At 43.7% G+C, this 26261-nt stretch overlaps 1 protein-coding gene across 4 annotated transcripts in view; it reads right to left on the bottom strand.

The window, feature by feature from the left end:
- Positions 1 to 26261, bottom strand: part of tmem231 (transmembrane protein 231) — a 150906-nt gene that overhangs the window by 9880 nt on the left and 114765 nt on the right. Inside the window, exons 1-2 of one of the 4 annotated variants that reach the window (XM_078210675.1) lie at positions 15661 to 16420; positions 9066 to 9193 (exon numbers count right to left, since the gene is read on the bottom strand). The exons of 2 other annotated variants lie outside the window; for them this stretch is intronic. The gene's annotated coding sequence lies outside the window, so the exon portion shown is untranslated. Of the gene's footprint in view, positions 1 to 9065; positions 9194 to 15660; positions 16421 to 26261 lie in introns of those variants that run through there. One more of the 4 variants, XM_078210674.1, reaches the window with a different exon arrangement.

Below are 26261 nucleotides of genomic sequence, written 5' to 3'. Positions count from 1 at the left end.
TGGGTTTCAGGATTATTTTTGAGGAAGGGTTGATGTTGGCAGATTTAAATCCTTTGCCCAAGTGCAATGAGAATCTACCCAGTACTTCCAGATCCTCCTCCCCATTCTAAGTGCTCCCAGATCACAAAGCTACCTTCAATGCTGATACATCAATGTGCCTCATATTACTACATAGAATAACAATCTTATGTTTAAATAGCCTCTGAGCGATTGTGAGCAATGCTGCAAGACATCAGCTATCACTAATAAGTCAATTTGGAAACAAATGTACTTATTACTGATAGACAGTATGGTTTTGTGAAGGGGAGGTTGTGCCTCACCAACTTGATCGAGTTTTTTGAGGAAGTGACGAAGATGATAGATGAGGGAAAGGCAGTGGATGTTGTATGCATGGACTTCAGTAAAGCCTTCGACAAGGTACCTCATGGTAGACTGGTACGAAAAGTGAAGTCACACGGGATTAGAGGAGAGCTGGCAAGATGGATACAGAACTGGCTTGGCCATAAAACAGTAAGAGGTCTCACAACACCAGGTTAAAGTCCAACAGGTTTATTTGGTAGCAAATACCATAAGCTTTCGGAGCACTGCTCCTTCGTCAGATGGAGTGGAAATGTGCTCTCAAACAGTGCAAACAGACACAAAATCAAGTTGCAGAATACTGATTAGAATGCGAATCCCTACAGCCAGCCAGGTCTTAAAGGTACAGACAATGTGGGTGGAGGGAGCATTAAACACAGGTTAAAGAGATGAACTTGTATTGTCTCCAGACAGAACAGCTAGTGAGTGTAGGGATTCGCATTCTAATCAGTATCATAAATTTTCTGTGTCTGTGCACTGTTTGAGAGCAGATATTCCACTCCATCTGACGAAGGAGCAGTGCTCCGAAAGCTTATGGTATTTGCTACCAAATAAACCTGTTGGACTTTAACCTGGTGTTGTGAGACTTCTTACTGTGCTTACCCCAGTCCAACGCCGGCATCTCCACATCATGACTAGCAGTGTTCCACAGGGATCAGTTCTGGGACCTTTGTTGTACATAGCATATATAAATAATTTGAAGGAAAATGTAAGCTGGTCTGATTAGTAAGTTCGCAGACGACACAAAAATTGGTGGAGTTGCGGATGGTGAAGAGGATTGTCAGAGGATACAGCAGGATATAGATCAGTTGGAGACTTGGGCGGAGAAATGGCAGATGGAGTTTAATCCAGAAAAATGTGAGATATGCCTTTTGGAAGATCCAATGCATGTAGGAATTATACAGTAAATGGTAGAACCCTTGGAAGTATTGACAGGCAGAGAGATCTGGGCGCACATGTCCACTGATCACTGAAAGGCATCATGATCAGCACATGTTTGGAGGGCAGAAGGACCTGTTCCTGTGCTATATTTTTCTTTGTTCTTTAAGATATTCATTTACCACCGTTTTAATTTTCTTCACAATGTTATAACCACCAAGAAAAGCAACAAAACAACAAGATATACCAAGCTGGAGATAGGTCCCTACTATTTTGAAGTACCACAGATGGGTATAGTGAAGGGATTGTAAACTTCACGAGTATTGGCAATGGTCCCAGGCATTGGCAACATAAGGGAATAATACTGGGATTTAGCAACAGGGGAATGGTACGTTGTGGCTTGGGAAGCACTGTGTCGGGAGAATAGAAGGTTGGCAGGACTGGGGTGGAATGTGAGATGTTTTTAAATTTGCTCATGGGATGTGAGCATCACTGGCTTGGTCAGCATTTATTGCCCAACGCTAATTGCCTTTGAGAAGGTGGCAACCAGTTGCTTTCTTGAATCGCTGCAGTTCACATGTTGTGGGAACACGCACAGTGCTATTAGAAAGGAACTTCCAGGATTTTGACCCAGTAATTTGTGAAAGTACGGTGATATGATTCCAAGTCAGGATGGTGAGTGACTTGGAGGGTGTGGCATGGTAGCACAGTGGTTAACACTGCTGCCTCACAGTGCCAGGGACCCAGGTTCAATTCTGGTCTTGGGTGGCTGTCTGTGTGTAGTTTGTATGTTTTCCCCGTGTCTGCATGGGTTTCCTGCAGGTGCTGCAGTTTCCTCCCACAGTCCAAAGATGTGTAGGTTAGGTCGATTGGCTTTGCTAAATTGCCCTTCAGTGTTTGAAGATGTGTAGATTAGGTGGAATAGGAAGAGGGGTGGGGCTGGGTATGGTGCTCTTTCGGAGAGTCATTGCAGACTCAATGGGCCAAATGGCCTCCTGCACTGTAGGGATTCTATGGATCTGGCAGGTCTGCCTTATAAGTTTCTAAGAGCCACTGCAGATGTTAAATTAAACAATTTGTGATTTGTTCCTGAAAAATAAATAAATCTTGTGTAAATGCTGTTTCTATATATATATATTTATATATCATAGCAGCATAAATAAATCTACAGAATTCACTGTGACTACCTCAGCTTCTCTAGACCAGTAAATAAACAAAAAGGTGTTTGACAAATATCAATTTTTACTTTAAAAGGATAAAGTACAGTCAGGAATCTTTGTGTCTCTTGGTAATTGGATAGATGGGGCTGAGCTTGCAATAAGCATTGACCACACTTCCAATGTCATTCATAAACTTACTGTCTTACTGTCATTCATAAATTCTTTCAGAAAGCAAGAAAATATGCTTGATGGAAACTTGATAACAAAATGGTTTTTGTAGTTAACAGCTCAGTACACAAAAAAAGTACCACACGGAAAGTAACCAGTGCCTAATTCATTCACTGAAACTGGTTAAAGGAATCCTTACAAATTGCAAATGTAAACAAGAAAACATTCTCTTGATTTTTTTTCTCAGTTTGATAGACTCTCAAAACCAAGAAATGTAGTTAGTGGCCACTTTTTAAAAATTCAGTTGAAATGTCCACACATTTATCATCTTGGATTGCATTTGAATAATTTTCTAAAACACACAAAATATAAACCTCATTCTGAAAGATAAAATATAAATTTTTCATCAAGAACAATAATTAATAGATTGCTTGGAATTTGAAGACAAATGGAAGGTTGCCACAGATGTGTTATTAGTATAGTCTGTCATGTATGAAGCAGATAACGCACCTCTTTCTCATACACACAGTATCAATACACCCTTAACTAAATAAACCTCTAAAATATTTACTCTAGCTTTCCATCAAATAATTTTGAAAAATTATTCAGCAAAGATTTTGGCGGCTCAGGTGATTAAATAGTAATGATAAATGCTAGGAAACTGAGCACACTGCAAATAGTCAGGCTGAACAGTTTGCTTCAGTTAATAATTGCAGCTCTGGGCAAAATATACAAGTCCTAGTCCAGGAACTTGGGAAAAGCTGAGCCTTCAAGTAAAAACGAAGGCAATAAAAGTTACAAATGTCAATTCAATGCATATATGCACTCTCATTATCAAGTGACATGTACAGTAAAGTCCCACCGTTCATGGGGTTCTGTTTCTGTGAAATCCTGCAAAGCGTGGAATCGCGATATACTTTATAACGGAGGTGAATTAGATAGCTTCCAGCCATCCCCAAATATGACACTTTTAATGGGAAAGAGGCTATAAAAATGTGTTTTTAATTACATTCAAGACAGCTTTACTGCAGAAATTATTTGGCAATGCAAGAGGACAAGAACAGTGTAAAACACACATCAGTTACAGAATAGTAAAAATCACAGTACTGTACTTTACCATACTGTCATTTACTGTACATTACTGCACTGTACAGGGATTGTACTTTACTGCGCTGTACAGGTACTGTACATCTATTGTACAGGTACTGTACTTTGTCCTGTAGAGGTACTGTACTATACAGATACTGGACATTTACTGTACTGGTACTAGTCATTTGCTGTACAGGCACTATATTCTACTGTATTGTACAATTACTGTACATTACTCTACTGTACAGGTAATGTACATTATAGTACTATATAGATATTGTACTTTATGTACTGTACTTTACTGTACAGTACAGGTTTTGTACACTTACAGTACAGGTACTGTACTTTATTGGACAGTACAGGTACTGTACTTTGCTGTACTGTATAGGTACTGTACATTACTGTAGCCTTTGGGAAACCCTGTGAAATCATTCACAGCCTTAGGTCAAACTTTTTTCCAGCAGTTATTTATGGTTGAAGCTCTGACTTCATCTCATGAGTCCCTAATTATACCAACTGCTATAAAGTTTATTTATTAGTGTCACAAGTAGGCTTACATTAACACTGCAATGAAGTTACTGTGAAAATCCCCTAGTCGCCACACTCTGGCACCTGTTTGGGTACACTGAGGGAGAACTTAGCATGGCCAATGCACCAAACCGGCACGCCATTTGGACTGTGGGAGGAAACAGAAGCACCCGGAGGAAACCCACGCAGACACGGGGACAGCATGCAGACTCCGCACTGACAGTGACCCAAGCCAGGAATTGAACCCGGGTCACTGGAGCTGTGAGGCAGCAGTGCTGACCACTGTGTCAGCATGCTGCCAGTCCTAGACTTGATTTTAGCCAAAAGGCCGAGATGTGATGTTTAAGAAAGGAAATAAGGATGTTAAATTCCTTCCAGCAATCATAGACTGTGGTTAAAGAGTCTGCTTCCAGAAGATGATGGATGTGGCTGAAACTTTGTCGGGTGTAGTAAGCCTTGAAGGAGGCAATGACCCCCTGATCCATTGGTTGGATAAGTGAGGTTGTATTTGGGGGTTAAAAACAAAATTTCAACATCTGGATGGTTCTCAGTGGAAGAATGCAGATGCTCAGGTGTATTGTCGAGGATTAGTAGGACTGTGAAAGGCAGGTTCCTTTCCCTTAGATAAATGCAGACTGCTGGCAGAAAGCAATTGGTGAACCAGTTTGCAAAGACTGCTGTAATCTCGGCACTGCTGTTAGCCTTCTAAAAGACTTGCAGTTACATTTATTGTTCCCTTTGAAAATTAGGGTTTTCTGACCTATAAACAAACATTGGTTTACATTTAAAGTCAGTCCATTGGCTCATGGGAGCATCAGCCTGTCCTTTTGCTGCTTTAAAACCAGAAGCTGCATTTTCTTCTTTTGAAATGTCAGCTCTACTTGGTATCTTCCAGAACAGACCAGTTTCATCTGCAGTGAAGACCTGCTCTGCCTGGTAGCCTCTCTGCTCAATGTGTTTCTGCAGCAGCTTGGGAGATGGTCAGCTAAAGCAGCCTCCCCACCACCAACCTCACATTATACAGCCCAAACGTCAACCTTCCAGCACTGGCTGAGAATTGGAAGTCAAAGGAGGGGCACTTACTGCACCCCTTCATAGAATCCCTACTGTGCAGAAGGAGGCCATTCAGCCAATCGAGTCTGCACCATCTCTCTGACAGAGTATCTTGCCCAAGCCTTTTCCCCAATCCTATCCCAGTAACCCCACACATTTACCATGGCCAATACACCTAACCTATACACCTAACCTGCACATCTTTGGAGTGTGGGAGGAAACTGGAACATCCAAAGGAAACCCGCTCAGACACAGAGAGAATGCACACTCTCCACACAGCTAGTGACCCAAGGCCAGGATTGAACCCAGGTCCCTGGCGCTGTGAGACAGCAGTGCTAACCATCATGCCACCAGTGACAGCAACACTACCCTCCTCACTAATCTTCATGTTCTGGTACAAATTAAGTGTTTTGCTTTGAATGGTTGGACTACCTACGGTCTTCCTTCGATGCTGGTGCTATATCCACGTGTTGAGTAATTCTTCCATTTCCTCTAAGTGTGGACTTCTCCTGCTCACAAAAGTTAACTTGGCAGCATAACTACCTGAAGCACTAACACTGGCCTTTATTTTGCCTTCAGACTGATTAATGTACCTGATTGTGGATTCATTCACAGAGTATTCCCTGGCCAACAAGGAAGCATTTGCAGGATTTTTCAGTCTATTTAAGATTGTGACTTTTTGTTCAAGTGTCATCACTTTCCTGGGGTGTTTTCCACTTGACTCTGACTCACTCGTTTTTGGTAAAGTACTGTACTGTAAAAAAACTGGTCAGGAGTTACTGCATCCTGTAAACCTCAGCAAACATTTCTATGTGGGCAAGACAAGCAGCTTTTTCAATGGCTTCTGAATTCAGTGTTTTATTACCTTTTCGGGATCAACATGCATTTAGATGTTTGACATGTTACATCACTGATAAGTGATGATTTGGAGCCGTGAACTGTGATCAGTTGTTAAACACATTTGTCCAGGTAAACAAATTAATGATAGATGAACAGTGGGAGGGGCAGTGGCATAATGGTTATCACTGCTGCCTCACAGCTCAGGGATCCGGATTCAATTCCGGCCTCGGATGACTGTCTGTGTGGAGTTTGCACGTTCCCCCTGTGATGGCGTGGGTTTCCTCCAGGTGCTCCGGATTCCTCCCACACTCCAAAGATGTGCGGGTTAGGATGATTGGCCATGCTAAATTGCCCCTTAGTGTCGGGGAGATTAGCAGGGTAAATACATGGGGTTATGGGGATAGGGCCTGGGTGAGATTGTTCTGGGTGCACGCTCAATGGGTCGAATGATCTCTTACTGCACTGCAGGGATTCTATGACTGCAAAGTATTCTTATTTTAATTAGACTGGATATTTCAGTTACTGAAAGTAGGAGGTCTTATAGTACACTGGTAGCAGTCTTACCTCTGGTCCAGATGGTCTGGATTCAAATCCAACAGAACGAGTGTTCATAGTGTGGTTTAACAGGCTAACAATCAGCTGTCAGATACCTCCCACCACTATTCCCAAAGGGGGAACCTTCTTGAACTCCCCAGGGCCTGATGGAATCTATCCAAGGCTGCTCAGGGAGACGAGAGGTGAAATAGTTGGGCCTCTGACGCAAATCTTTGTCTCGTCACTGGACACAGGTGAGGTCCCAGAGGATTGGAGGATAGCCAATGTGGTCCCGTTATTTAAGAAGGGTAGGAAGGATAACCCGGGTAATTATAGGCCGGTGAGCTTGACGTCCGTGGTGGGGAAGTTGTTGGAGAAGATTCTTAAAGATAGGATGTATGCGCATTTAGAAAGGAATAAACTCATTAACGATAGTCAACATGGTTTTGTGAGAGGGAGGTCATGCCTCACGAACCTGGTGGTGTTTTTTGAAGAAGTGACCAAAATGGTTGACGAAGGAAGGGCCGTGGATGTTGTCTATATGGACTTTAGTAAAGCGTTTGACAAAGTCCCTCATGGTAGGCTAGTGAAAAAGGTTGGATCCCATGGGATAAAGGGGGAGGTGGCTAGATGGGTGGAGAACTGGCTTGGTCATAGAAGACAGAGGGTGGTAGTGGAAGGGTCTTTTTCCGGCTGGAGGCCTGTGACTAGTGGTGTACCGCAGGGCTCTGTATTGGGACCTCTGCTGTTTGTGATTTATATAAATGATCTGGAAGAAGGAGTAACTGGGGTGATCAGTAAGTTTGCGGACGACACAAAACTGGCAGGACTTGCAGATAGTGAGGAACATTGTCAGAGGCTACAGAAGGATATAGATAGGCTGGAAATTTGGGCAAGGAAATGGCAGATGGAGTTCAATCCTGATAAATGCGAAGTGATGCATTTTGGTGGGAATAATGTAGGGAGGAGCTACACGATAAATGGAAGAACCATAAAGGGTGTAGAGACGCAGAGGGACCTGGGTGTGCAAGTCCACAGATCTTTGAAGGTGACGTCACAGGTGGAGAAGGTGGTGAAGAAGGCATATGGCATGCTTGCCTTTATAGGACGGGGCATAGAGTATAAAAGTTGGGGTCTGATGTTGCAGATGTATAGAACGTTGGTTCGGCCGCATTTGGAATACTGCGTCCAGTTCTGGTCGCCACACTACCAGAAGGACGTGGAGGCTTTGGAGAGAGTACAGAGGAGGTTTACCAGGATGTTGCCTGGTATGGAGGGGCTTGGTTATGAGGAGAGATTGGGGAAACTGGGGTTGTTCTCCTTGGAAAGACGGAGGATGAGGGGAGACTTAATAGAGGTGTATAAAATTATGAAAGGCATAGATAGGGTGAACGGTGGGAAGCTTTTCCCCGGGTCGGTGGTGACGTTCACGAGGGGTCATAGGTTCAAGGTGAAGGGGGGGAGGTTTAACACAGATATCAGAAGGACATATTTCACACAGAGGGTCGTGGGGGCCTGGAATGTGTTGCCGGGCAAGGTGGTGGAGGCGGACACACTGGGAACGTTTAAGACTTATCTAGACAGCTATATGAACGGAGTGGGAATGGAGGGATACAAAAGAGTGATCTAGTTTGGACCAGGGAGCGGCGCGGGCTAATTGTTCCTGGTTTCTCGTTTCAAGGCTTCATTCTACGATCATCTTGCTGGTGCCAGTACAGAGTGATACTGCGGATAGTTGGGAACCTGTCTCGGGGGCAGGGGATTCATATGGTGTTCGTGGAAGTGGAAATGACTAGGGTTGGGAAGCATTTTCCGATCGGGGCCATTGTGATCTCCTGGACTCGTTTCGATCGCCTCAGGGGGTCGGAGAGGAATTTCCCAGATTTTTTTTTCCCCATATTGGCCCTGGGGTTTTTCACTCTGGGTTTTCGCCTCTCCCTGGAGATCACATGGTCTGGAATGGGGGGGTGGGGGTAAGTTAATAGGTTGTAATGAACAAAGCATCGTAGCTGTGAGGGACAGCTCGGTGGATAGGATATTGGTATGTAGATAGGCTGGAAAATTGGGTGGGGATCCTGGATTCAGGATTCAATCCTGGACTGGGGAGCGGCGCGGGCTTGGAGGGCCGAAGGGCCTGTTCCTGTGCTGTATTGTTCTTTGTTCTTTGTTCTTTGAACCACTGGTGTCCCTGTGGTGTTGGTACACCTACGATGCTGTTAAGGAGGGAATTCCAGGATTTTGACCCAGCGAGTGAAGGAACAGCATTTTATTTCCAAGTCAGGACAGTGACTGTCTTGGAGGGGAACCTTCCTTTTCTTGAGCGTTGTTGGAGCTTCACTCATCCAGGCACGTGGAGAGTATTCTATCACACTCCTGATTTGTGTCTTGTAGATGGTGGATGGGCTTTGGGGATTAACTGGAGTTAAGTTACTCGCCGCAGGATTCCTAGCCTCTGACCTGCTTTTGTAGCCACCGTATTTATATGGCGAGTCCAGTTCAGTTTCAGGTCAATGGTAACCCCCAGGATGTTGATAGTGGGGGGAATCAGCGATGGTAATGCCATTGAATGTCCTGTTGGAAGGGCACTAAAGGGAAATATAATCAGTAAATATAGGCTTTTCATCACAAAGACTTTCATAAAAATTGCTCATGTATTGTTTTTCAATGGAACATGTTAGGTTTTATTAACTTGTTCAAAAGCAAATTACCGTGGATGCTGGAATCTGAAACAAAAACAGAAAATGCCAGAAAATCTCAGCAGGTCTGACAGCATATGTGGAAAGAGAATAGAATTAACATTTCGAGTCTCTTTGTCAGAGCCCTGATGAAAATTCCTGACCCCAGAGCTCTGACAATGAGTTATCTAGACTAGAAATGTTAGTTTCATTCTCTTTCCATAGATGCTGTCAGACCTGCTGAGATTTTCTAGCATTTTCTGTTTTTTGTTTATTAACTTGTTCTTTGGGATATCATAGGGATTTACAGTATGGAAACAGGCCCTTCGGCCCAACTTGTCCATGCTGCCCTTTTTTTTAACCACTAAGCTGGTCCCAATTGCCCACGTTTGGGCCATATCCCTCTATACCCATCTTACCCATGTAACTGATGTGCTGGGGTTGTTTATTTCTAACAGAGGAGACTGAGGAAAGATTAAATTCAGGAGTACGAAGTTATGAGGGACTGGATAAGTGGAAAGGAAGGACTTCCTTCCCTTACCAGAGCAGTCAACAACCAGGGAATATTAATTTAAACAATTTGACAGAGGATTAAATGGGAGTTGGGAAATGATTCTGCACAGAGGTTGATGTAATCTGGAACATTTGGATATACTCATGGAGGGTTATGGACTAGTAGTTGAAAAATGGGATTAGACTGGATCATTCTTTTTCAGTTGGCATAGAGACAATGAGCTAAATAGTTTCCTTCTGTACCATAATTTTTCTATGTTTCTATGTGTGTGACACTGACAAGAAAAATAAGAAGGGGATGATGTACCTGTTCCTTGTGAAGATGTTGTTGTTTGATAAGGAAATTAGGAGCAGAAGCAGAAATTCAGCCCTTTGAGCCTGCTCTGTCATTCAATCAGATCATGGCTGATCTCTGCCTGGTCTCTAATCCACCTACCCACCTGTTCCCCATATTCCATTTTTAATTAAAAATATATATATTGGTGCACTATCAATCGAGTCAAGACTAGTTGTGAGCAAGACAAATAGGCTTTTATTAGCAAGAACTTGGAGCCATCCCTGTTGGTGATCTGGTCTGTACTGAAGGCTAGGGGGAGGAGCCACCACCTTTATACCCGGACCAGGGGAAGGAGTCTTGGGCGGAACCGACAGGGATGTGCCACATACACAGGTAATAATAAATACTAACTAACAGTGGTTAACCACCACAGATAACAGATAACAGTGGTTTACCACATATATCTCCTACTTGAAACCATTCAATGATTCAGACTCCCCCACGTTAAGGGGCAGCAAGTTCCACAAATTCACCACCCTCTGTGAGAAGTAGTTCCTCCTCATCTCAGTTTTAAATCTGCCGCCTCTCAACCTATAATGTGACCTCTTGTTCTCGATTGCCCCAGTAACAATGAAGGAATAGATAAGCATGTCCAAGTCAGGACAGTGCAGGAGATGCAGTTCCCATAACATTGCTTCTGTTGTCTTTCTAGGTAGTGGAGGTCCCAGGGGACTTTTGAAGTAACTTGATGAGTTGCTGCAAGGTGCCCTGGAGGTCATGCTCATCACAAGCACAGTGTATCATCTTTAGAGAAGGGGATATTGAGCCTGTAGGCGTACTACTTAAGTGAACACCTGAATTGGATAGAATCAAGATTCTTGAATATTGCACCCATTTAATGGAGAATATTCCATCTGATTCACCAATATTCCTCTCTTCAGCAGTAGTAGCTTTGAGCAGTTTGAAAGTGAGCTATCTGGTACAGAATGACCAGCCTTTGTCTGCTCTGATATCCAGGGTATTGATATGGCTAATCCAATTGGTCAGTGGTGACAACCCAGTTGTAAGATGTTGCCGGTGGGAGAGTAGGTGATGGTAGTATAATAGGGTGCTTTATTATCACAGAAAATTGTGAATATATAGCATTTTACATCAGCATGCATTTCATGTCTAAGAAGCTTTAATTGTTCATCATACTTTTGAAATAATTTCCTCTGGCCACATTTATAATGGAACCGCCTATGTAAACTATGTTATATTGTCTCCTATCCTCCTACCAGCACCTCAATGTTATACCTCCAGCCATTCAACCAATATTACTGAGATATTGAGAAACTCCAAATCTTCCACAAATTCCACTTTTCTGCTTCCCAAATTGCAGTAAGTTAGACTTAACGATAAATAATATTTAAAAAACACATGAAAAGGCCACTCAATAGACTGCATACCTCCACCAAGTTGTGTTAACTCAATGTTATTGCAATTATGCAGCTTTTCCTTGAAGCTTTTCCCTGCCTGGTTAATGCTCTGTGACTGTAAAGTTAAAAAATAAATATTTTTATTAAAAGTTTCCACCTCCTTGTGGGGGCTTCAAGCCAATCCGTATCTAACAACCTGTTCAGAAAACTCTGCTCACATGTTGACTGCAGTGACAAATTCCACCATAGCAGCTGAGGCAATCTGCAACATTCTAAAACAAAAGTCAATTCATCCTATTTGCCAATGTTAATGGATCCTTTAAAAAAAGTCTAGGATCTGGATCCAGATTTGCATATTGGCCAAAAATCTAATCCGTTCTTCCTTGGACCATACCCTATCCATGTCTCAAGTTTTGTTGAAATCCATCCAATTGTTTTGAGATATATTGTTTACTGACAAGCAGATAAACAAATAGGAACAATAACAATATCTCTGCCTACTTCCAGTGGCAAAGGAATAAGGATAAAATGTATTTATTATATGGGGACTCAACTATGTCTTTAAAGCCTTGGCTAATTAATCTTTGCTCTCCATTTAACTCAACAGCTTCACTTGACCTATGTGCAATGCTGTGAGCAATCAAGCAATGAATCATATACAATATGTACACTTACACGAGGAAGTCTGATGTTCACCATCATGGATCAGAGGAAATGCAGTTTTAACTCATGTAACAGGAGAGGTTGGGGGTGTTGGAGGAATGGGGAGGTTGAGGGTGTTGGAGGAATGGGGAGGTTGAGGGTGTTGGAGGAATGGGGAGGTCAGGGGTGTTGGAGGAATGGGGGAGGTTGGGGGTGTTGCAGGGCTGTGGGAGGTTGGGGAAGGTTAGAGGAATGGGGGAGGTAGGGGCTTACTTGATAAAGAATATGCCTTCCTACCTCTAAACCAGCTATTCCAGTGCTCTCCTGGCCCATTTCCCATCCTGTAAATTTGAGCTCATCCAAAACTCTTCATCCTCGTATTTTAATGCACACCAAATCCTGTTCACACTATACCCTTGTGTTTGCTGGCTCCCAGTTCGACAAAACCTCAATTTTAAAATTCTCAGCCTTGTTTTTAAATCCCTCCTTGTCTCACCCCCTCCTATCACTGTAATTTCCTCCAGCCCTACAATCTTCTAAGATCTCAGCGCTCCTCCAATTCTAGCCTCTTGCACATCCTTGATTTAAATCGCTGCACCATCGGTGGCCGTAACCCTCAACTGCCAGGGTCTTAACTTCTGGAATTCCCTCTTTAAATCTCTCTGCCTACCTGTCTCCCTCTCTCTCTTCTTTAGGACTCTCCTTAAAACCTACATCTTTAGCAAAGGTTTTGACCATCTATCCCCTTATGTGGCTCAATTTCAAATTGTACTTCACTCCTGTGAAGTACCTTGAGATGTTTTATTACATTGAAGGTGCCATGTAAATATAGGCTCACTCAATGGAGATCAGGGCCAGGAGCTCAGTCTGGTTTTCCTCAGTTCATTTAAAGTAACTAATTGCATCACTCTACCAAAGTTCCACTTACAATCGGCTAATTTACCAAAGTCTAGTAGTTATTTCTGGGACTCTCCAATCTCTGTGAATCAGAGAGAGATGAACTGAGCCACCAGGGATATCGTCACTTCAAGTTAGTTGTGTTTCACTGTGAAACAGTAACAAATTCATGACTGACACCACACCCATACCTTTGTTACTGGCTCTTTCTTATCTTTAGTTTTTCATTGGATGTGGGTGCCATTGGCGACACCAGCAATTGTTGCTCATCCCAATTTCCTTTGAACTAATGACTAGCTTGGGCATTGCATTGGGTAGTTAAGAGTCAACCACATTGCTGTGGGTCTGGTGCCATGTGTAGGCCAGAATGGGGAAGGATGGCAGATTTCCTTCCCCATTAGTCCCTTTCTCAACCAATCTGAATTGCAATCAACTAGAATGAAAATTGGCAAGCCTGGCGCAGACTTAAGGAAACAGGAGAGAAGCTACAGATTTGATTTTTATTTTAGCAGGAACCATAGAATCTCTACAGTGCAAAAAGAGGCCATTCAGCCCATCAGCTCTGCAAAATAGCATCTTACCCAGATCTATCCCCACCTTATCCCCATAACCTTGCACATTTATCATGGCTAATCCACCTAACCAACACATTTTTGCACGCAAAGGGGTAATTTAACATGGCCAATCCTCCTAATCCACACATCTTTGATGTGTGGGGAGGAAACCGGAGCATCCAGAGGAAACCCACACAGGCACAGGGAGAATGTGCAAACTCCACACAATCACCAAAGGTTGGAATCAAACATAGGTCCCTGGTGCTATGAGGCCATGATGTGGAGACGCCGGCGTTGGACTGGGGTAAACACTGCTGTGAGGCAGCAGTGCTAACCACTGTTCTACCACCCCGCCCTGGTTTGCAGTGTCTGTAAAGTGACTTTCATCTCCAAATTACTTGATGTCACAGTCAGCACTTGAGGTATGTCACACATTAATCCATTTTTATGAGGCTCCACTTGTTGATACAAATTAATTCAGAGTTCCTTAAATCAAATTCTTTCCTTTCGCTTTGAATCTCCATTCAGTTGTGTTGTATTTTGGTTCCAATTACAGAATCATTCAAATTCTGAAGTGCAAATACTGACCTTGAACTATCAGAGGCTGACTATATGTTACATTCTGAAAGGGTGGCGGATTCAACAAACACAGCGGCTCCCAAAGGGTGCGGCGCACCACACTGGTGCGGCAAGAGAGGATGGCAAGTGTGGCGGGAAGATTCAAGGACAATCAAAGAAACATTTAAACATGGATTAGATATTTTTCCAAAGTGATTGTTTTATACTTTCTGGATGTCCCATGATCATATTATAAAGTAGTTGTGTTCTATGTTATGAATCAAGCACTGCTAGTTGTTTTTTTTTTGTTTTTGAATGTATTTCTTATCAATAAAAAATTCGGTGTGGCGTGAGCAAATTTTTATTCCAAAAGTGCGGCCCAGTGAAAAAAGTTTGGGAACCACTGCTACTAGCAGATCAAGATGTGGAGATGCCCGCGTTGGACTGGGGTGAACACAGTAAGAGTTTTAACAACACCAGGTTAAAGTCCAACAGGTTTATTTGGTAGCAAATACCATTAGCTTTCGGAGCGCTGCTCCTTGGGAGTTGTTAAAACTCTTACCAGCAGATCAATCCAGCAACATTACAGAATAAACACCCTCCGACAGGGCCCAGCTGTGTGAAGTTGAATTCCAACACCAAAGTTCAGCTCTCCATTCTCTCAAACTGTCAGATTCTCTCGGTCAATTCCCCCTTTTCCCTTCCAAATAAAAATTAAATCATCAAAATACAAGGTTTCTAAATGTAGTGATAATCATTTCTAAGACTCGTGTTGTTTTAAAGGTTTAAGAACAGTGTCCACGTTCCAGGGTGTATTGCATGAAATGGAACAGTTATTTGTCCCGCTGAGTGTAGAGTGACTATTGGCACAACTCTTCGTTCCAGCCCAAAGCCAGCATTGAGAACATTGTCTCCAAACATCTTAGTTACCGTACCCGAGAGAATGATCAAACCGCTCCAAGTGTTAAAATGCCGCGTTGTAGTAACGATTTACTCCGATCGTAACTGAAGTTTGCACTACTTTATGACACCAAGTACATTCAAATATAATCACTGAAGATGAATTCAGTTTCACCCATTTAAATCATTCCAACTCCCCCCCCCCGCCCCCCCCACAACCCCGCATCTCATTCCAGTTTCAAATGACAGGAAACGCCTAACCGTTTGGAAATGCCAACTGGATTCACATTTCCAAAATCACAAATATTCCCAATCCCGTATTTTGACAGGTTAAAGCCCGCTTTGGAATTGAGTCAACAAATGAATCTGCATCTTAAAAGGCTTCTTTAACGGGAGGCAGACAGGGTCTCGGCTGCTCTGAAAGGAGATGCCAGTCTTTGTACTGCTGGATAAATCTTGTTAAACTGGAGCCCAACTCCCTCCATCAAACTGAGATTCCGCAACTCCCCGCTTTCAATCAGAGCAAAAGGCAGATTTATCACACACGCAGAAGGAATGAATGCGATTTCAATATTTATGTTTTAAAAAGTTGTCGATTGTTCGTTGTACTTCACTCACCTCTCAGGCAGAAACGAGTCCTTGTTCTGTAATTATGAACTCAAGCAGGGCTGGCGAAGTTGCAATTCCTTTTTTTTAAAATAAGGCTTCTTTTTATTCTCCAAGTCGCCGCTCTGTGCCTGTCTGCAGCAGTTAGTTGCTGCCTGAGGGAGTAAGTATGTGGCCTCTGTGTAACACATGCAGCACCTTCACTGCGCTCCCTGCCCAGGGACAGGCTCACTCCTTCTGCACTGTGGCACGCAGGCTTAAAGTGAGGAAAAAGGTTACAACCTCCGAGCCAGAGATAGTGGGCGTCTCCTGTCCGTGGATACCTCCAGGATCCTTATTTTACCAAATCAAATCCTCTTCAGTCAGAGTTTAGTTTTTGTATTTTTAACATTTAGAAAGTGAACCGTACAGTTAACTATAAACTTGCGGGGGGGGGGAGGGGGTGCCTTATATCAACTCGTGGGAGGGGGAGAATTTACTGCCTTTCCCTTGTAAGGAGCCCAGTGGCAGAGTGCGTGTGGAAACGTGTACATTCCCCCTCCCCCCGGGTGTGAACTCCGCCAGCCTTGATTCAAGTGGAGAGGGGTGGCTGCATTTCATGTTGGCTCCGTTATGGATCACACGGTTAGTGAGGGACCTGCTTCCCATTCCCCCGGAATGTGCTCAGTGCCAGCTCCCTGGCACCAGCTCGCTTTGCCCCGCTGCTGCCCGAAGCTTCACTCAGCCCCAGCGAGCCGTGGCCATGCACATTTGGCTGGATCCTCTCGCACTCACTGAGCTGGTGCCACGGATTCGGAATCTGTAGTCGGTAAATCCAGCTCAGAATAGCAATGAGTCTGCCACAGGTCGGGACTGTCGATTTCTTTTTTTTCTGCAGGAAACATGTTGAGATTGAGTTATGTTTCATTCTGTCTCTGCTGCAGACGGGGTAGAGTTATTCTCCATTGTGACCGCGGCTTCTTTAAGTGAACACGCACCCAGAATGGTCTCGCACAAGGAGACCATTTAACCCATCTTGCCTATGCCTCCTCCTTGATGGACTTTAATTCTAATTCCTTGATTTTTTTTCTCCTATAAATGTTTCCCTTCAAGTACGTATCCAATTTCTAAAGGTACCATTGAATCTGTTTCAGACCGTTCCAGATCACAATAACTCAGCGTGTCATGTTGCCTCGGATTCTTTTGCCAGGCTACCGGCCCTTCTGCCACTGGAAACAGTTTGCCTTCAGATTACTCTGTTTTCAGACACCTCTAACAAATCTTCACTGTGGGTGGCACAGTGGTTAGTACTGCTGCCTTATAGTGCCAGGGACCCGGGTTCAATTCCGGGCTTGGGTCACTCTGTGTGGAGTCTGCACGTTCTCCCCATGTCTGCGTGGGTTTCCCCCAGGTGCTCCAGTTTCCTCCCACAGTCTGAAAGACCTGCTGGCTAGGTGCATTGGTCATGCTAAATTCTCCCTCACTGTACCCAAACAGGCACCAGAGTGTGGCAACTAGGGGATTTTCACAGTGACACGATTTGGACACAAATAAACTTTATATTGAGACTTAACCAGTGTTTTGTAAAGATTTAGTATGTGAGAGGGGCACAATTCTGGAGATGGTTTAGGAAATGAAGCTGGGAAAGTGGATTAAGTAGCAGTGGGGGACCATTTTGGAGATAGCAACTACAGGTAAGATTTAGCGACTTGATGGAAAAGGACAACATGAGAATAGGAGTAAAAATTCTAAATTGAAGGAAGACACATTTTACAAAGGTGAGAGGTGAACGAGCCAAAGCGGAGTGGTTTCTGTTACTAGAAGGGAGAACAGTGTCAAATTAGTAGGAGGCATTCAAAAGTGAGATTATACAAGCAAGCACAGTGTAGACGTGTTTTCAGAAAGAAAATTGGTGATATTGCCAAACCTAGAGCTCTCCTGGTTATCTAGAAGCATGATGTGGAGATACCGGCATTGGACTGGGGTAAGCACAGTAAGGAGTCTCACAACACCATTAGTGTAGCCATTAGTGAAACTTGGCTACAGGAGGGGCAGGGCTGGCAGCTCAATGTTCCAGGGTTCCAATGTTTCAGGCGGGATAGAGGCAGAGGGATAAAAGGTGGGGGGGTGGCATTGTTGGTCAGGGAAAATGTTACAGCGGTACTCAGGCAGGATAGATTAGGGAGCTTGTCTACAGAGGCCCTATGGGTGGAGCTGAGAAACAGGAAAGGTATGACCACATTAATGGGGTTGTATTATAGACCACCCAATAGTCAGCGAGAATTGGAGGAGCAAATCAACGGCGAGATAGCTGACAACTGCAAGAAACACAAAGTTGTGATAGTAGGGGATTTTAATTTTCCACATATAGATTGGGACTTGCATACTGTTAAAGGTTTAGACGGGGTAGAGTTTGTAAAATGTGTTCAGGAGAATTTTCTACATCAGTATATAGAGGTGCCAACTAGAGAGGATGCGATATTGGATCTCCTATTGGGAAATGAGTTAGGGCAGGTGATGGATGTGAGTGTGAGGGAACACTTTGGATCCAGTGATCATAATGCCATTAGTTTCAACCTGATCATGGATAAGGATAGATCTGGTCCTCGGGTTGAAGTTCTGAACTGGAAAAAGGCCAAATTTGATGAAATGAGAAGGGATCTGGGAAGTGTGGATTGGCACAGGCTGTTCTCTGGTAAGGATGTAAATGGAAAGTGGGAGGCCTTCAAAGGAGAAATTTTGAGAGTGCAGAGTTTGTATGTTGCTGTCAGGATTAAAGGCAAAGTAAATAGGAATAAGGAACCTTGGTTCTCAAGGGAGATTGTAACACTGATTAAGAGGAAGAGAGAGTTGTATGAAATGTACAGGCAGCAAGGAACACATCAGATGCTCGAGGAGTATAAAAAGTGCAAGAAGCTACTTAAGAGGGAAATCAGGAGGGCTAAAAGAAGACATGAGGTTGCTTTGGCAGACAGAGTGAAGGAAAATCCAAAGAGCTTCTATAGGTATGTTAGGAGCAAAAGGATAGTGAGGGATAAAATTGGTCCTCTTGAAGACCAGAGTCGTAGACTGTGTATGGAATCAAAAGAGATGGGGGAGATACTAAATGGTTTTTTTGCATCCGTATTTACTGAGGAAACGGGCATGGAGTCTACGGAAATAGGGCAAACAGGTAGGGAGGTCATGGAACCTTTACAGATTAAAGGGGAGGAGGTGCTCGCTGTCTTGAGGCAAATCAGAGTGGATAAATCCCCAGGACCGGACAGGGTATTCCCACAGACCTTGAGGGAAGCTAGTGTTGAACTTTCAGGGGCCCTGGCAGACATATTTAAAATGTCAGTATTCACGGGGGAGGTGCCGGATGATTGGAGGGTGGCTCATGTTGTTCCGTTGTTTAAAAAAGGTTCCAAAAGAAATCCGGGAAATTATAGGCCAGTAGGTTTGACGTCGGTGGTGGGCAAGTTATTGGAAGGTGTGATAAGGGATAGGATCTACAAATATTTGGATAGACAGGGACTTATTAGGGAGAGTCAACATGGCTTTGTGTGTGGTAGGTCATGTTTGACCAATCTATTAGAGTTTTTTGAGGAGGTTACCAGGAAAGTGGATGAAGGGAAGGCGGTGGATGTTGTCTACCTGGATTTCAGCAAGGCCTTTGACAAGGTCCCTCATGGGAGGTTAGTTAGGAAGGTTCAGTCGCTAGGTATACATGGGGAGGTAGTAAATTGGATTAGACACTGGCTCAATGGAAGAACACAGTAAGAAGTTTAACAACACCAGGTTAAAGTCCAACAGGTTTATTTGATAGCAAAAGCCACATAAGCTTTCGAAGCTCTAAGCCCCTTCTTCAGGTGAGTGGGAATTCTGTTCACAAACAGAGCTTATAAAGACACAGACTCAATTTACATGAATAATGGTTGGAATGCGAATACTTACAACTAATCAAGTCTTTAAGAAACAAAACAATGGGAGTGGAGAGAGCATCAAGACATCAAGATGTCCCGAGGCATGGTACATTGGGGAAACTATGCAGACGCTGCGACAACGGATGAATGAACACCGCTCGACAATCACCAGGCAAGACTGTTCTCTTCCTGTTGGGGAGCACTTCAGCGGTCACGGGCATTCGGCCTCTGATATTCGGGTAAGCGTTCTCCAAGGCGGCCTTCGCGACACACAACAGCGCAGAGTCGCTGAGCAGAAACTGATAGCCAAGTTCCGCACACACGAGGACGGCCTCAACCGGGATATTGGGTTCATGTCACACTATTTGTAACTCCCACAGTTGCGTGGACCTGCAGAGTTTCACTGGCTGTCTTGTCTGGAGACAATACACATCTTTTTAGCCTGTCTTGATGCTCTCTCCACTCCCATTGTTTTGTTTCTTAAAGACTTGATTAGTTGTAAGTATTCGCATTCCAACCATTATTCATGTAAATTGAGTCTGTGTCTTTATAAGCTCTGTTTGTGAACAGAATTCCCACTCACCTGAAGAAGGGGCTTAGAGCTTCGAAAGCTTGTGTGGCTTTTGCTACCAAATAAACCTGTTGGACTTTAACCTGGTGTTGTTAAACTTCTTACTGTGTTTACCCCAGTCCAACGCCGGCATCTCCACATCAATGGAAGAAGCCAGAGAGTGGTTGTGGAGGATTGCTTCTCTGAGTGGAGGCCTGTGACTAGTGGTGTGCTGCAGGGATCGGTATTGGGTCCATTGTTGTTTGTCATCTATATCAATGATCTGGATGATAATGTGGTAAATTGGATCAGCAAGTTTGCTGATGATACAAAGGTGTAGTGGACAGTGAGGAAGGTTTTCAAAGCTTGCAGAGGGATTTGGACCAACTAGAAAAATGGGCTGAAAAATGGCAAATGGAATTTAACACAGACAAGTGTGAGATATTGCACAATGGAAGGACAAACCAAAGTAGAACGTACAGGGTAAATGGTAGGACTCTGAAGAGTGCAGTTGAACAGAGGGATCTGGGAATACAGGTACAGAATTCCCTAAAAGTGACGTCACAGGTGGAGAGGGTCGTAAAGAGTGCCTTTGGTACATTGGCCTTTATAAATTGGAGTATCGAGTATAAAAGTTGGAGTGTTATAGTAAGGTTATATAAGGCATTGGTGATGCCGAATTTGGAGTATTGTGTACAGTTTTGGTCACCTAGTTACAGAAAGGATGTAAATAAGGTTGAAAGAGTGCAGAGAAGGTTCACAAGGATGTTGCCGGGACTTGAGAAGCTGAGTTACAGAGAGAGATTGAATAGGTTGGGACTTTAGGGCGGCACGGTAGCACAGTGGTTAGGGCGGCACGGTAGCACAGTGGTTAGCACTGCTGCTTCACAGCTCCAGGGTCCCGGGTTCGATTCCCGGCTCGGGTCACTGTCTGTGTGGAGTTTGCACATTCTCCTCGTGTCTGCGTGGGTATCCTCCGGGTGCTCCGGTTTCCTCCCACAGTCCAAAGATGTGTGGGTTAGGTTGATTGGCCAGGTTAAAAAAGTTGCCCCTTGCAGTCCTGGGATGCGTAGGTTGGAGGGATTAGTGGGTAAAATATGTGGGGGTAGGGCCTGGGTGGGATTGTGGTCGGTGCAGACTCGATGGGCTGAATGGCCTCCTTCTGCACTGTAGGGTTTCTATGATTCTGTGACTTTATTCCCTGGAGCGTAGAAGATTGAGGGGAGATTTGATAGAGGTGTATAAGATTTTGAATGGTATAGATAGAGTGAATGCAAGCAGGCTTTTTCCGCTGAGGCTAGGGGAGAAAAAAAACAGAGGGCATGGGTTAAGGGTGAAAGGAGAAAAGTTTAAAGGGAATATTAGGGGGGGCTTCTTCACGCAGAGAGTGGTGGGAGTGTGGAATGAGCTGCCAGATAAAGTGGTAACATTTTTTAACATTTAAGAAAAACTTGGACGGGTTCATGGGATGAGAGGGGTGTAGAGGGATATGGTCCAAGTGCAGGTCAGTGGGACTAGGCAAAAAATGGTTCGGCACAGACAAAAAGGACCAAAAGGCCTGTTTCTGAGCTGTAATTTTCTATGGTTCTATGGTTAACACCAGGTTAAAGTCCAACAGGTGCTACCAAATAAACCTGTTGGACTTTAAATGGTGTTGTGAGACTTCTTACTGTATCTAGAAGCAGTGTAAGATAAACCAGACAAAGAAAGCTTATGACTGTCATAAAATAATTAATATGTTAGAAAGCCTGGAGGAGTCTAGAAGTACAAAGTGAAGTAAAAAATAAAATTAGGAAAGCAAAGCAAGGAGACCAGAAAATATTGAGAGGTAAAATCAAAGAAAACCCAAAGATGTTTTACCAGTACATTTGATTTGATTTGATTTGATTTATTATTGTCACATGTATTAACATACAGTGAAAAGTGTTGTTTCTTGCGTGCTATACAGACAAAACATACCGTTCATAGAGAACGAAACAAGAGAGTGCAGAATGTAGTGTTACAGTCATAGCGTGGGTGTAGAGAAAGATCAACTTAATGCAAGACAAGTCCATTCAAAAGACTGGCAGCAGCAGGGAAGAAGCTGTTCTTGAGTTGGTTGGTACATGACATCAGACTTTTGTATCTTTTTCCTGAAGGAAGAACATAGAACATAGAACATAAAACAGTACAGCACAGTACAGGCCCTTCGGCCCTCGATGTTGTGCCGAGCTTTGGCCGAAACCAAGATCAAGCTATCCCACTCCCTATCATTCTGGTGTGAATGATATTTATGATATTAAACTCTATCTATTGATTTCACCATCCTCTCCATAGCATCCCAAAGACAAGTACTATTTTCATCACTATCTTCTTTTTGCCCAAGTTTCAGACCATGTACAAACTTCATAATGCTGCTCTCTACACTCAAGTCTAGATCATTTGTAACAATTGTAAAGCAATGGATCCAAAAATAACTACTGGGAATACCACTGCAAACCAGCCAAAAAATATCTGTTCATCAACACCCTTTGTTTTTTGTCAATTTTCTTAATGAACCTCCTGTGTGCCACTTTGTCAAATGTACAACATCTACCACACTATTTTCTTCAGCTTTCACTGTTACCTCATCAAAGAATTCAATCAAGTTAGTCAGGCACGCTTTGCTTTAAACATCGGTGATCCTTGATTAACCCATGTCTTTCCAAATGAAATGCTATTTTGTCCCTGAATATGGTTTCCCACCGCTGATGACCACATGTACAGGGAGTGTCATCAGCTGCAGAAAGTTGAACTCTGGGTTTCGGAGCTTGAGCGGCGGCTGGAGTCACTGTGGCGCATCCAGAGGCCGAGATCTACATGGATGGCATGCTGAAAGAGGTGTTCACAGCTCAGGCTAAGGGATTTGACAATGCTAAACGATATATATATATAAATGCAAGTAGCTTAGTTAATAAAGTAAATAAGCTGAGGGAACATATAAATGAGCTGAGGGAACATATAAATGAGCTGAGGAAGAAGGTCGAAGAGAGAATGTCCGGGGTGCATGGGGTCCTTAATTATGCTGGCTGCTTTTCCAAGGCAGCGGGAAGTATAAACAGAGTCAATGGATGGCAGGCTGGTTTGCGTGATGGACTGGGCTACATTCACAACCTTTTTTAGTTCCTTGCGATCTTGGGCAGAGCAGGAGCCATACCAAGCTGTGATACAACCAGAAAGAATGCTTTCTATGGTGCATCTGTAAAAGTTGGTGAGAGTCGTAGCTGACATGCCAAATTGGAGTTAGAGAATAACTAAGTAAAGTGTAAGGCCTATCAGAGATGTACATGGTAACTTATGCGTTGATGCAGAAGATGTGGACAGGGTTCTCACTGAGTACTATGTCTCTGTCCTCACTGAGGTGAGGAATGGTATAGACATCTTAGTTAATGAGGACAAGTGTGAAATATTAGATACAATAAGCATAGTGAGAGAGGAAGTACTGAAGGGACAGATATTCTTAAAGGTGGATAAATGACCAGGGCCAGATGGATTGTATCCAAGGCTGTTAAAGGAAGCTCAGCGGATGCTCTGAGGATCATTTTCTAATCCTCACTTGATACAGGTGAGGTACCGGAGGATTGGAAGTTTGCAAATCATAGAAATCATAGAAACCCTACAGTGCAGAAGGAGGCCATTCGGCCCATCGAGTCCGCACCGACCACAATCCCACCCAGGCCCCACCCCCACACATCCACCCGCCAATCCCTCCAAATCCCAGGACTCTAAGGGGCAATTTTTAACCTGGCCAATCAACCTAACCCGCACATCTTTGGACTGTGGGAGGAAACCGGAGCACCCGGAGGAAACCCACGCAGACACGAGGAGAATGTGCAAACTCCACACAGACAGTGACCCGAGCCGGGAATCGAACCCGGGACCCTGGAGCTGTGAAGCAGCAGTGCTAACCACTGTGCTACCGTGCCGCCCTAATATTGTACCGTTATTTTAAAAGCATATGAGGGATAGGCCAGAAAACTATAGGCCAGTCAGTCTGACTTCACTAGTGGGAAAATTACTGGAATCAATTCTGACAGACAGGAAAAACCATCACTTAGAAAAAGGCATGGACTGATCAGATATAATTAGTATGGTCTTGTTAGGGGAAGATCATGTCTTACTAACTTAATTTTTTTCAGGAAGTAACAAGGAGGATTGATGGGGATAGTGTAGTAAATGTTATCTACATGGATTTTAATAAGGCATTTGGCAAGGTTTCGCATGGCAGGCTGGTCAGGAAAGTGAAGTCCCGTGGGACACAGAGGAAGGTGGCAGATTGGATCCAAAACAGGAAACAAAGGGTAATGCTTGATAAATGTTTTTGCGAATGGAAAGTGGTTTTCAGATGCCTTCCACAAGGCTAATTTTAGGGTTCTTACTGTTTGTTGTATGTATTAATGATTTAGACTTAAATCTGGGTAGCATGTTTGGAAATTTGCAAATGACACCAAAATTAGCCATGTAGTTTATAATGAAGAGGTTAGGTGTTGCCTCTGGAATGATATCAATAGTTTGGTTGAGTAGGCGGAAAGGTGGCAAATGGAATTCAATCTGGAAAATGTATGGTAATGCATTTGGGGAAGGCAAACACAACAAGGAAATACTCAATAAATGGGAGAATATTGAGAGGGGTAGAGGAAGTGAGAGACCTTGGAGTGCAAGTTCACAGCTCCCTGAAGGTGGCAGGACTGGTGGACAAGGTGGTAAAAAAAATATGGAATACTTTCCTTTGTTAGGTGAGATATTGAATGCAGAAGCAGGGATGTATTGCTGGAACTATATAACATGCTGGTTAGGCCACAGCTGGAATTTTGTGTACAGTTCTGGTCACCACATTACAGGACATATTTGCTCTGGAGAGAGTAAAGAGGAGATTTATAAGAATGCTGCCAGGGCTTGAAAATTGCAGCTTTGAGGAAAGAATGGATAGACTAGTGTTGTTTATCTTAGATCAGAAGAGACTAAAGGGTGAGCTAATTGAAGTGTACAAAATTATGAAGGCCTAAATAGGAAAGACAAGAAAGACCTGTTTTCCCTAGCTGAGGAGTCAATTACCAGGGGGCAGAGATTTAAGATGATTTGTAGAAGGATTAGAGGGGACATAAGAAAAATCCTTTTCACCCAGAGAGTGCTGCACATCTGGATTTCACTGCCAGAATAGTGGCTGAGGCTGAAATACTGAACTCATTTAAAACATACCTGGATCTGCATCTGAAGTGCTGTAACCTGCAAGACTATGGACCAGATACTGAAAAGTGGAATTAAAATGAGCAGCTAGTTTCTTTTTTCCCTCCTTATTAGCAGTGCATACATGATGGATTGAATGTCCTCTGCCATAACATTTCTATGTTTCCATGGTCTTAGAACAAAGACAAAGAACAGTACAGCACAGGAAACAGGCCCTTCGGCCCTCCAAGCCTGTGCCGCTCCTTGGTCCAACTAGACCAATCGTTTGTATCCCTCCATTCCCAGGCTGCTCATGTGACTATCCAGGTAAGTCTTAAACGATGTCAGCGTGCCTGCCTCCACCACCCTACTTGGCAGCGCATTCCAGGCCCCCACCACCCTCTGTGTAAAAAACGTCCCTCTGATGTCTGAGTTATACTTCGCCCCTCTCAGCTTGAGCCCGTGACCCCTCGTGATCGTCACCTCCGACCTGGGAAAAAGCTTCCCACTGTTCACCCTATCTATACCCTTCATAATCTTGTATACCTCTATTAGATCTCCCCTCATTCTCCGTCTTTCCAAGGAGAACAACCCCAGTCTACCCAATCTCTCCTCATAGCTAAGACCCTCCATACCAGGCAACATCCTGGTAAACCTTCTCTGCACTCTCTCCAATGCTTCCACGTCCTTCTGGTAGTGCGGCGACCAGAACTGGACGCAGTACTCCAAATGCGGCCTAACCAGCGTTCTATACAGCTGCATCATCAGACTCCAGCTTTTATACTCTATACCCCGTCCTATAAAGGCAAGCATACCATATGCCTTCTTCACCACCTTCTCCACCTGTGTTGCCACCTTCAAGGATTTGTGGACTTGCACACCTAGGTCCCTCTGTGTTTCTATACTCCTGATGACTCTGCCATTTATTGTATAACTCCTCCCTACATTATTTCTTCCAAAATGCATCACTTCGCATTTATCCGGATTAAATTCCA

The sequence above is a fragment of the Mustelus asterias genome, chromosome 4 (genome assembly GCF_964213995.1).
Source record: "Mustelus asterias chromosome 4, sMusAst1.hap1.1, whole genome shotgun sequence".
NCBI classification, from domain to species: Eukaryota; Metazoa; Chordata; class Chondrichthyes; order Carcharhiniformes; family Triakidae; genus Mustelus; species Mustelus asterias.
This window is presented reverse-complemented; position numbering and strand designations above follow the sequence as displayed.